General features: G+C 40.7%; 1 non-coding gene across 1 annotated transcript; it reads left to right on the forward strand.

Annotated features, from left to right (window-relative positions):
- Positions 1-780: 780 nt before the first annotated feature.
- Positions 781-884, forward strand: LOC112781929 (small nucleolar RNA R71). Its single transcript, XR_003192675.1, has one exon. It is a non-coding gene; the product is annotated as a small nucleolar RNA R71 (small nucleolar RNA).
- The last annotated feature ends 11,858 nt before the right edge of the window (positions 885-12,742 follow it).

Genomic DNA, 12,742 nt, shown 5'->3' on the forward strand with positions numbered 1-12,742 from the left:
TTGGGGGCCTGTCGAGATAGCTCTCCTACTAGAGATTCCATCCATTTGAGTTTTTCACCATGGTTTCTTAAGGTAGTCCTCACATCATCCCTGAAGCTTTTCAATTCAATTATGTCTTGACTCATGGTTGCCATCATTCCTTCCATCCGGTTTAATTGATCTTGAAATTGTTGGTTAGGATTGGGTTGGGTAGGTTGATTACTTTGGTCATGGTATGACGATTGGGGGTAAGTGTGTTGTGTGGCTTGGTATGATCTTTGGTTGGAGTTTTGGTATGTGGAATTGTTTTGTTGGTTGTGGTTGTAAGGTTTGTGGTTTTGTGGTTGGGTTTGTTGGTTTCCCCACCCAAAGTTTGGGTGGTTTCTCCAGCCTGGGTTGTAAGTGTTGGAGTGTGGATCATATGATTGCCTTTGTTGGTTTCCCACATAATTGGCCTCTTCCCAATCACCTCCTTCAATGCCTACTTCCTCTTGATCTTGTGTGTGTATTGCAGTCACTTGCTTTGTTTCTAATTGCCTGGTAAGTTCTGCTAGTTGCTTGGCAAACACCTTGTTTTGGGCCAGAATTGTATCAACCTGGTTCAGCTCCATGACTCCCTTAGTGTTGTGCCTTTCTGATGCATAGTAGTATTCATTTTCAGCCACTGTCTTGATCACTTCAATGGCTTCTTCCACAGTCTTTTTCTTGTTCAATGAACCTCCTGATGAATGGTCTACAGCCTTCCTTGATTCATAAGAGAGCCCATCATAGAAGATGTGCAATTGCATCCAATCATGGAACATGTTTGGTGGGCATTTCCTTGTCAAGTCCTTGAATCTCTCCCATGCCTCGTAGAGAGTTTCACCATCTTGTTGTCTAAAAGTCTGGACCTCAGATCGAAGCCTATTGACCCTTTGTGGAGGGTAGAAACGTGCCAGAAACTTGCCTTCCACCTCATCCCATGTGGTTAGACTCCCCCTTGGGAATGATTCCAGCCACTTAGCTGCCTTGTCCCTAAGTGAAAATGGGAACAAGAGCAGTTTATAGGCATCTTCCTGGACTCCATTGGACTTCACAGTGTCACAAATTCTCAGGAATTTTGTGAGATGTTGGTTTGGGTCTTCATTAGCATTTCCTCCAAAGGAACAATGATTTTCCACCAATGATATTAGCTGTGGCTTGAGCTCAAAATTGTTGGCCTGAATGGGTGGTTTCTGGATGCTACTACCACAATTCCCAGAGGTTGGGTTTATGTATGAACTAAGAACCCTCCTCTCAGGAATGGCATTGTTTCCATCAGCTCTCTCATGGTTGTGAACTTCTCTATCCATGTTGAGATCTAGAGCTTCCTCAAAATTGTCCTCAGATTCTCCTTCAGATTCCTCTTCTCCCACTACTCTCTTCCCTCTTGCTTCCCTTCTAAGTCTATGAAGGGTCCTTTCCGGTTCGGTATATGGAGGAGTTGATGTCTCTCCTCTCCTACCTGTCATACAAGAACACAGCTCAAACACAAACAAGTAAAATACTCTTGGTTAATGGAAGAGTATGGTTAGATCAATTGAGGAATTAAATCAAACAGTTAGTGAGTCAGTGAGTTAGTTGCATGAATTTAAAGGCATAAAGAAGGAAAGCATGTAACCAAGTGCAGAAATTAAAATTCAACAAATATCTAGAACAGAATTAACAAAGCAAGAGAAAATTGCTCAATCTAGTTAGCTTCCAATTTGAGAATTGTCAATCGAAAACCAATCCCCGGCAACGGCGCCATAAACTTGATGCACATAAACTAGTTATGCTACGATTTAGGAAATTGCACGATCGGCAAAATTCCTTCCGGCAAGTGCACCGGTTATCGTCGTCAAGTAAAAACTCACAATAGAGTGAGGTCGAATCCCACAAGGATTGGTTGATTGAGCAATTCGGATTAGAAGTGTGTTCTAGTTGAGCGGAATCAAGAATTGAGATGAGAATTGCGGAATGTAAAATTGGCGGGAAAAGTAAATGACAAGAAAATTAAATGGCCGAATCTTAAATTGCATGAATTAAAGAGCAGAATGTAAATTGCTGAAATTAAAAGGGAATGGGGGTGATTGCAAGAATTGAATTGCAGAATGTAAAGAGAAAGTGAAATCAGAAATGGGGAATTCATTGGGTTTAGGAGATATTGAAATCTCCGAATCAAAACATGTATATCTCTTCCTCAACCAATGCATTCATTGAATTTTGTTTGGCAATCTTATATGATTGGATCCCAATTCCTTGGCTCACCAATGCTCTCTAAAAACAAACAAATTCCCAATCCCTTGGTTTAAATGTTCATAAGAAGAGATGATGCTTGATCACTGATTATACCACACAATTTCATGAACCACAATTTGGTAGGATTACATGTCACAATATCCATCCAAACCCCAATCCAATCCACTGTGAGAAAGCTTCTCTAGCATGAATCCTCCATTCCTTTCCCAAGGCTCCGAAGGATTCCAAGTATGAGTAGTCTCTTTCCCAAGACAACTACTCAATGGAATTAGATCGAGAAGCTTTCTAACAAAATTCAAGAGAAAAGATTGAAGAAGAAGATAAACTATTATTGATTCATTGAATTACAATAGAGCTCCCTAACCCAATGAAAGGGGGTTTAGTGAATCATAGCTCTGAATTCAATTACAAAGAAAAGGAAAAACTAGCTCAAAGTGAAAGTAAAGTCCTCTCTAACTTAACTTCTATCCTATTTATACACTTTCTATATTGAGCTTCAGTTGTGCTTCTTGGGCTTTGAGGCCTCTCCTTGCTTTCCTTTTGCCTTGGGTTTATGATCCATAATCTTGATGAGGTTGTTGATCCAAGTCCTGTAACATTTATTGAGCCAACTTAGTGATAATCAAATAATGACACATGACTCAACAAATTGAGATTTCAAACTCATCAATCCTTCAGGCCCAATCCCATAAACCATGATATTCAATTGGGTTTCATACCAAAGTAAGTTTAAGTTAATAATTGTGCTCAAAGACTAACTTAAATCACAATATTTTTGGCCCAGAAACCCTTTTCAAGAGTGGCGTTTAAGTTGTAGTTTAAGCTTAAACTGCAACTTAAACGCCAGATACTTCCAGTGAGGCCATTTGTAAAAGCACGTTTAAGCTTCAGTTAAGGTTAAACTGAAGCTTAAACGTGGAAATGGAAGAATGGTAGCCCTGGAGAGTAATGTAGTCGAACACGTTTAACCTCCAGTTTAAGGTTAAACTGGAGGTTAAACGTGGAAAAGGAATGAGGCATCCTGGAGGTCGAACACGTTTAACCTCCAGTTTGAGGTCAAACTGGAGGTTAAACGTGGAAGCTTGGAATGGTGGCCCTGGAGGTGTCGAACACGTTTAACCTCCAGTTTGGGGTCAAACTGGAGGTTAAACGTGGAGGTGGAGAGAGCAACCCTGGAGTGGAGAAACTATCGAACACGTTTAACCTCCAGTTTGAGGTCAAACTGGAGGTTAAACGTGGAAGCTTGGAGAGAGCAACCCTGGAGTGGAGAAACTATCGAACACGTTTAAGCTCCAGTTTGAGTCAAACTGGAGCTTAAACGTGGAATGGCCCCTGGTACTCTTCCTGGTTCTGGCGTTTAACCTCCAGTTTGAGGTCAAACTGGAGGTTAAACGTGGAACTCCTCCCTGGGTGGCTTACTCATTCTGGCGTTTAACCTCCAGTTTGAGGTCAAACTGGAGGTTAAACGTGGAATGCTCCTTAAGTGAGGCTTTTCATTCTGGCGTTTAACCTCCAGTTTGAGGTCAAACTGGAGGTTAAACTTCAATCCCAGCATTTCTTATCCTTCATGATTTTGGCGTTTAAGCTCCAGTTTAGGCTTAAACTGGAACTTAAACTCCACATGTTATATACAAGCTTCCTTTATTGATTTTGTTGCTTCCTTGCTTAGCCTCTTCTTCCCTGAAATCATCCAAACAATTGCATCAAAGTCTTGCAAAATTTCATGAGAAATCTTTCATTCATAGCATTTAAGTAATATAACTAAAACTCATGGAATTTGCATCAAAATCATATTGTTTGGATGGTTCATTACTTTGTTCTTCATTTACCCATTTTTGGTTACTTTAAGCTCAAGAAAATGCATAAAACAACTAAAACTAACAGAAAAATGCTCGTGAAACTAGCCTATGATGCCTTGGCATCATGAGTATTTGGGTTGAGCTTAGTGTCCAACTTGAAAGGGTGACTAGGGGGTAGATATGCTGCTTCCTTGCTCCCCTTTTGGCATTGAACGCTGAGTTTGGACGTTCAACGCTGGCTTGAGTCCCTTTGGGACGTTGAACGCGAGAAAGGGGGTAAGTTGGGCATTCAATGCCCATTCTGGGCAGTCCAATCCAAATAAAAGTATAAACCAATATATATATTTCTGGAAATCCCTGGAAGTTAGCTTTCCAACGCTGTTGAGAACATGTCATTTGGACCTCTGTAGCTCCAGAAATGTGTGTTTGAATGCATGGAGGTTAGAATCTGACATCATCTGCTATGCTTTCTTTGCCTCTGAATCAGACTTTGCCAAAACTTGCCAAATTCACCAAAAATTCACCTAAAATTATAAGAAAAACACAAAAGATCAAAGTAGCATCCAAAATGTGAATTTTGCACTAACACCTACTAAAACATACTAAAACTTGATAAAATATACTGAAAATAGTAGGAAAATAACATCAAAAAGCGTTTAAAATATCCGCTCATTATAACACCAAACTTAAACTGTTGCTTGTTCTCAAGAAACCAAAAGAAAGTAGGACTAAAAAGAAGAGAAAGATACAATAAGTCTTAAAATTTTTCAATGAAGCTCAGTTCCAAATATTGAGTGGGGCTAATAGCTCTTTACTTCTGAACAGTTTTGGCATCTCACTTTTCTTTGAAGTTCAGAGATATTAACATCCCTTGGGATTAGAATCTAGATGATATTCTTGATTCTCTTAGTTTAGCTCTTCTTGATTCTTGAACACAGCTTCTTTTGGTGCTTTGCACCTTTTTTAGCCTAGCCGTGACTCTAAGCGTTATGTTTTCCTGTATTACCACCGGATACATAAACGCCACAGGCACTTAACTGGGAGAACCCTTTAGATTCGAATTTATCTTTACTTAAATTCCCAGAAAGTGGTGCCTAGAGTTCTTAAGCGTACTCTTTTGCTTTTGGATCACGACTTTAACTGCCCAGTCTCAAGCTTTTCACCTGACACCTTCACACCACAAGCATTTAGTTAGGGATAGCAACTCAATTAAGCTTTTTAGGCTAATTTTTAACCCTCCTAACCATTGATGCTCAAAGCCTTGGATCCTTGCTCTCTTGATTTTTCTTTTATGAGCATTCTTTTTCTTTTTCTTTTTTTTTCTTTTTTTCTTTTTTTGCTGTTTTTTCTTGCTTCAAGAATCAATATTTTTTATTTTTCAGAGAATCAATAATACTTCTCTAAACTCTTTGTTCTTTCAAGAGTCAATACACTTAACTTCAATATCAATCATGCACTATTAATTCATACATTCAGAAGATAAATGCAATACCACCACATCAAGATAATTGGACTAACTTATGATATAACTCAAAACTTATGTATCTCACTATTTCTATTTCAAATAATTTTTCTTTTAAGCATGGTGAGGATACAGAGGATATCTTATAACTAAAACAAAACAAGGAAATAAAACTAGAAAAGAACAAAATACTAAACGTGATCATGAACTTAGAAGAGAAAACAAACAGTAAATTAAAGCACAATGAAGACAGAAATAAAACAAATAGAGGGATAATGGGACTCAACAACCTCAGTGCTGACGGTTGCTGCTTCCCCTGGAGAATCCAATGGAGCGTTTGAGCTCCACTATGTCACGCCCTTGTCTCTACTGTTCCTCCATCAATCTTCTCTGATCTTCTCTTATCTCCTGAAGGGTAGTGGCATGCTCCGGGTGCTCCACTCTCAGGTGATCAACGCTTGAGCTCAGCTCCCCTATTGAGACGTTCAGTTGATCCCAATAGTCTCGGGGAGGAAAATACATCCCTTGAGGCATTTCAGGAATTTCTGGTGGAGGTGGTTGCACGGGTTCTTACTGTGGTTCATGTGCCGGCTCTCTCACATGCTCCATCTTCCTCTTCGTGATGGGCTTGTCCATCTCTATAAGGGTATCTCCATCTATGCCAATTCCAGCTGAACTTCATAGGCGATATATGAGGTGCGGGAACGCTAACCTCGCGTTGATGGAGGTCTTTTCAGCCACTTTATACAATTATTAAGGTATCACCTCATGTACTTCCACCTCACTCCCGAGCATAATACAATGAATCATTATTGGTCGGCCAATGGTAACCTCGAATCGGTTATTTGTGGGGATGATAGAGCATTGGATAAACTCCAACCATCCTCTGGCCACAGGCTTGAGGTCAAATGTCTGCAAGGACTTGATCCAATCTTTGGTCAGAGTCAACCCTTCTAGTGTAAGAGTGTCGATCTCCAAGAATTTGTGGCAATTGTAGTGCCACTCTCACACTTTTCAAGCTGAAATCCAGGAGTTACTCTCTCACCATGGTGCACCAGTTCTTGGGCTTTGGGTTCACACTTGTATCATAATTTTTGGTGACCCAAGCATTGGCGAAGAATTCCTGCACCATTAGTGTTCTGACCTCTGAAACAGGATTGGTCAGAATTTCCTAATCCCTTTTTCCAGATCTCTTGTTGGATCTCCAAATATTCCCCTTTTTTGAGCTTGAAGGGGACCTCGGAAATCACCTTTTTGTGCTTTACCACATCATAGAAATGATCGTGGTGTACTTTGGTGAGGAATCTCCATGATTTCCATGGTTCGGAGGTGGAGATGGGGACCTTTCCCTTTCTCTTCCTTGAGGATTCGCCGGACTTTGGAGCCATGCTTAGGAATGGTAGAAGTAAAAAAGCAAAGCTTTTACAACACCAAACTTAAGAATTTTGCTCGTCCTCGAGCAACTAGGAACAAAAAAAAGAAAAGTGTAGAAGAGAGAAAGGAATGATGGGGATAAAGGGGGAAGAAGGCATCGGCCAAGTGGGGGTAATGTGGAAGAAGAAAGGTGTGGAAAGTGTATAGGGTGAGAGGGAGAGAGGGTTTAGGAGGTGTGTGTATGAAGGGTTGTAAGATGGGGTATATATAGGGTGGGGATGGGGTAGGGTTCAGTTACGAGGGAGGGAAGAATGGGTGGCAAAGGTTTGAATTTCAAGTGGGTGGGGTTGGTGGGGAATTAAAGTAATGGGACTTATGATGGATTTGGGGAAGAGTGTATATGGGGAAGAGGAAAATTAGGGTGTGGTTTTCAATGTTTAGAAAAGGTGGGAGAGAGAAGAAAGGTGGGATAGGTGGAGATTCCTTGGGATCCACTGGCCGAGAAGCTTCCAAACTTGAGCAGCCTGCCCCTTACCTGGCGTTCAATGCCAAGAATGGGCATTCAACGCCCATATGGGGGTCAAAATTCAGGCCTTGCTGCTCCCTCAAGGGCGTTGAACTCCCAGCATTGGTCCCTGACTGACGTTCAACACCAGACATGTGTCCCCGAGGGGCATTGAATGCCCAGGCTGCTCCCTTCCTGGCGTTTAATGCCAGCTCCTTGCTCCTCTATGGGTGTTGAATGCCCAGCTTCCTCCTTGTCTGACATTCAACACTAGCAAGGGACTCTTTCCAGGGTGTTCTGTTTTCAGTTCTGTATGCCTCTGTCATTGTTCTAAATGCTGCACATGATCACAAAGTCAAAAAGAAAAGGAAAACTATAGAAAATAAACTAAAAAAATGAAATCAAATGAGAAGAAATAAAATAATAGTACTCTACTTATGGTTGGGTTGCCTCCCAACAAGCGCTTCTTTATCGTCATTAGCTTGACGGACAGCTCCATTATGGAGGTAGATAGGGGCTCAGATCTTCACCCATCACAGTGAACTTTCTTCTTGTGCTCTCATGAATGAGCTCCACATGCTCTAGAGATAGGATCCAGTTCACAGTATGTGGCAGGACTGGACTTTTAGTGAAGGCAACTCTCATGCCAGGTGAGAGGTCTTGCGTGGGAATCTTCTTATTCCTCCAACCCTTAATTGGGTACCTTCTTCTTAGTACCTTCCTTCTCAGTGCTTAAAAATGGTTGCCCAACACCAAACTTAGAGTTAGTGTCTGGGGGCTCTATATAGCTCTGTACTGAGAGGGAGGGCTAGAACACTATGTGCTGCATAATGGTACCTCCTTTATCAGAGGGAGACTGAGGGCTGGGGATCTTGAACAGGATGCAGTCCTCATGCAACCTCAGAACTAACTCACCTCTTTCCACATCAATTATGGCCTTTGCAATAGCTAAGAATGGCCTTCCAAGGATGATGGATTCATTTCTGTCCTCTCCAGTATCTAGGACTACGAAATTTGCAGGGATGTAAAGGTCTTCAACCTTCACTAGGACATCTTCCACCATGCCATATGCCCTTTTCAGGGACTTGTCTGCCATCTCCAATGAGATCTTGGCATGATGCACCTCCAGAATTCCCAGCCTCTTCATCATAGAAAGAGGGATGAGGTTGATGCTTGAGCCAAGGTTACATAGTACTTTCTCAAAGGTGATTCTCCCTATAGTATAGAGAATCAGGAAGCTTCCGGGATCCGGTAGCTTTTGAGGGAGCTTCTTCTGAACCAAGGCACTGCACTCCTTGGCCAGTACCACAGACTCATCTTCTTCCTCCACCACCTCTGTATAAGAAGAGTTGGCCTTTAGCTTCCTAAGGATTGCTAGGAACTGAGCAATTTGCTCTTCCTTGGACTCCTTATCCTCATCAGAAGAGGTGTATTCCTCAGGTTCTGATGCACAGAAAACTTGTCTCATAACAAATTTCCTTCGGCAAATGTACCGAATTTGTCGTCAAGTAAAAACTCACAATAGAGTGAGGTCGAATCCCACAGGGATTGATTGATCAAGCAACTTTAATTAGATGAATATTCTAGTTGAGCGAATCCAGAATTTGAGTTGAGAATTGTAGAAAATAAAATGGCGGGAAGGTAAATGGCAGAAAAAGTAAATGCTAGAATTAAAGAACTGAAAGTAAATGACATGAAATTAAATTGCAGAATTGTAAATGGGAATGGGGGAATTGCTCATAAAAGTAAGTAACAGAAATTAAAGAGAATGGGTAAGATCAGAAATGGGGAGTTCATTGGGCTCAGGAGATGTTGCATTCTCCGGATCAATTTCATTTTCATCTCTTCCTCAATCAATGCACTCATTGATCTCCTTGGCAATCTTAAGTGATTGAATTACAATTTCTTGTAATTCAATCTCTCAAATCTTGATCAATAGCCAATTCCTTGGTCAATTGCTCATGAGAAGAGATGAAGTTTGGTCACTGATTATACCACATGCATTTCCCAAATCAAGTGTTGAGAGGATTATAGTCACATATCCATCCAAACCCAATTTGGTCCAGCATGAGAAAGCATTTCTAGCATGATCTCTTCATTTTTCTTTCAAGGTTCAGAAGAGATCCAAGTATGAATAGCTTCTTTTCCAAGATAACTACCCAATTGGATGAAGATCGAAAGCTTTCAAGTAAAATCAAGAGAAAAGATAGAAGAAGAATAATGAAAACTAGTATTGATCCATCAAATTACAACAGAGCTCCCTAACCCAATGAAAGGGGTTTAGTTGTTCATAGCTCTGAAAAATGAAAATAAAGATGGAGAATACATGATGAAACTAGAAGTGCAGAGAAAGTAAATACAGAGAGTAATTCTATGCCAAGAGGCTCCCTATAATTTCCAACTCCCTTTTTAATTCAAAGCTACTCCTATATATACTACTCTTCTGTTCTTCTAGTTGGCTCTTCAAGTCTTGGGTATGGGCCTTTGGATCTTGAGTTTGAAGCAGTTCTCTTCTTCATTGGGCTTGCCTTTACTTGCAGAGAGAAAGTGTGAAGTGGGCAGAGACTTTAGCTCAGGGCGTTAGTGGTGTTAACGTTCAGTGAAAATATGGGTTCGAGAACGTTAGTGACAATCACCTTTTTCACTAACGTTCCTCACCCAAGTAAGAGCCACGTTAACTTCAACGTTAGTGGCACAAACGTTGCCACTAACGTTGCCTCTATGCCCTTCGCACACGTTACTGGGACTTACCTTTCCCAGTAACGTTGAGAAGTCTCCCCCTTCCCTACGTTAGAGTCCACGTTAACTTAGTTAACGTGGCTCTTTTAACGTAGGCTTGCCAATCTTCGAGAACGTTAGTGACACTTACCATTGTCACTAACGTTCCAATGTGCCCCTATTTTTCACGTTAGAGTCCACGTTAACTAGGTTAACGTGGTTTCTAACGTGGCCATGCTAGCCATCTCCAACGTTAGTGACAAAGTTGAGTGTCACTAACGTTGGCTCAACATTCCCTTATCCACGTTAGCTTCTACGTTAACTAAGTTAACGTGGGAGTTAACGTGGCTCATGGTGGCATGTGTGGGCTCCTTCCAACGTTAGTGACAATGTTGGGTGTCACTAACGTTGGCGTCACCTCCCTTCTTCACGTTAACTTCCACGTTAACTAAGTTAACGTGGGAGTTAACGTGGCTTATTGGGGCTTGTGTGGGTTCCTTCTAACGTTAGTGACAATGTTTGGTGTCACTAATGTTGTCTAACACTTTGTCTTCTCACGTTAGCTTCCACGTTAACTAGGTTAACGTGGGAGTTAACGTGGCTTAATGTGACTTGGCCAACATTAGTGATAATGTTGAATGTCACTAACGTTGGCTTCCCCCTTTCTTCTTAACGTTAGAGGCCACGTTAACTAAGTTAACGTGGTGACTAACGTGGCCACTTATGAGCTTGGTCCAACGTTAGTGATAATGTTAAGTGTCACTAACGTTGGCTCCATTTCCTTTCTTCCACGTTAGAGTTCACGTTAACTTAGTTAACATGACTCTTAACGTGGGCAATGATGGCTTCGAGAGCGTTATTGGCAATTACTTTTCTCATTAACTTTGCAAGTTACTCCCATTCTACGTTAGTGTAACTAACGTAGCCACTAATGTGGTTCTTCTTTGCTTCCTTTGTCCTGAAATCAAGCAATAAAGTGCATCAAAGTTCTAGTCCAAGTCATGGGAAATGCAACATCCAATTTGTCCTTAAATTCATGCAAAAATCCTCATGAAATCATGTAAAGTGCACAATGTATGCTTGAATCAAGATGTAAGTGAATATCTACCCAAAACTAGCTTATTTCCTAAGGAAATACATGAAACTACCCTAAAAACAGTAAAGGAAAGGTCAGTGAAACTGGCCAAAATGCCCTGGCATCACAACACCAAACTTAAAGCTTGCTTGTCCCTAAGCTAGTACTGGAACAAGAGAATGATGAATGGAATGCCAAGAGAAATGAGTCATTCTTGTGGAAGTCATGTCCCTGGTTTTATGGTGGTTTCATGCATAGCAACTTAGGTTCATTCCTGGCTTTCAGACCTTTATCATGTCCTAGAATACTCACTGTGATTGCATCCCATGAGACTTTTATTCATTGATCCTTTTGTTGTTATTTCAGGGCTTATTTTTGTTCTTAAGCTAAGTGCTCTGTAAGGGGGCAACTCTTTAAAATAAGCTTTCAGCTAACACTCCCGAACCAGTTGGTTCAAGGTGCTAGGTGTTGAAGCACCCCTAAGGACTTACTTGCTCAAGTCTCTCCCCCATACATACACACCACAGGCACATAGTTTATTTATTTTCTTTTCTTGAGACCTTGGTGTCCAGCACCTCTTTGGGATACTAAATGCTCTGTATTGAGGGTTACTCTTGATAGTGGACTTTCAGCTGATAATCCCGAGTTAGTTAACCCAAGTTACCAAGTGATAAGGCACCCCTAAGAGCTTATTCATCCAAGTAGATCCCTCATACAGGAGCACCACAGACACATGCCTCAAGATTAAAACCATTGGTGCCTAGCCTTATTGCTTACTCTTTTTCTTTTATTTTTCAACCTTTATTGTTCTTTCCCTTTTTCTTATTAGGATCTTCTTATTTAGCTAGTCTCATGGGGTGTTTCTCAAGCACAGTATTCATGACAGATAGTTATCTTCTCACCTTGTGGTTGAACCAACTTAGCTAACTTATGATCACACCATAAACTCATGAACTTACTCCATAGTATGAACTCCTTTCTGGTCTTTAAAAACACTCATTCTCTTTTCATTTGATTTAAAGGGACAAACATACAAGTAAGTAAAGTAAGGGTGCAGTGACATAAAGACCAGCAAACATAGACCTTTTCAACACAAAAAACTTAAAAGACAGAATTTAAAAAGGTTTAAACATAACATGGAAGCAAGTTCTATTTCATACAAGATCTTCCTTATTCAAAGCATAGAAAAAGATGACAAAGAGAACGTCACCTTTTACTCTTGTGGATGCCAGCTCTCTCTTGCTTGTTGATGAGCGATATTTTATACGCTTTTGGGGTTAATTTCATATAGTTTTGAGGATGTTTTAGTTAGTTTTTAGTCTATTTTCATTAGTTTTTAGGAAAAATTCATATTTCTGGACTTTACTATGAGTTGTGTGTTTTTCTGTAATTTCAGGTATTTTTCTGGCTGAAATTGAAGGAGCTGAGCAAAAATCTGATTCAGGCTGAAAAAGGACTGCTGATGCTGTTGGATTCTGACCTCCCTGCACTAAAAGTGGATTTTCTGGAGCTACAGAACTCAAAATGGCATGCTTCAATTGCGTTGGAAAGTAGACATCCAGGTCTTTCCA

This window comes from Arachis hypogaea, chromosome 19 (assembly GCF_003086295.3).
Source record: "Arachis hypogaea cultivar Tifrunner chromosome 19, arahy.Tifrunner.gnm2.J5K5, whole genome shotgun sequence".
Classification (NCBI taxonomy): Eukaryota; Viridiplantae; Streptophyta; class Magnoliopsida; order Fabales; family Fabaceae; genus Arachis; species Arachis hypogaea.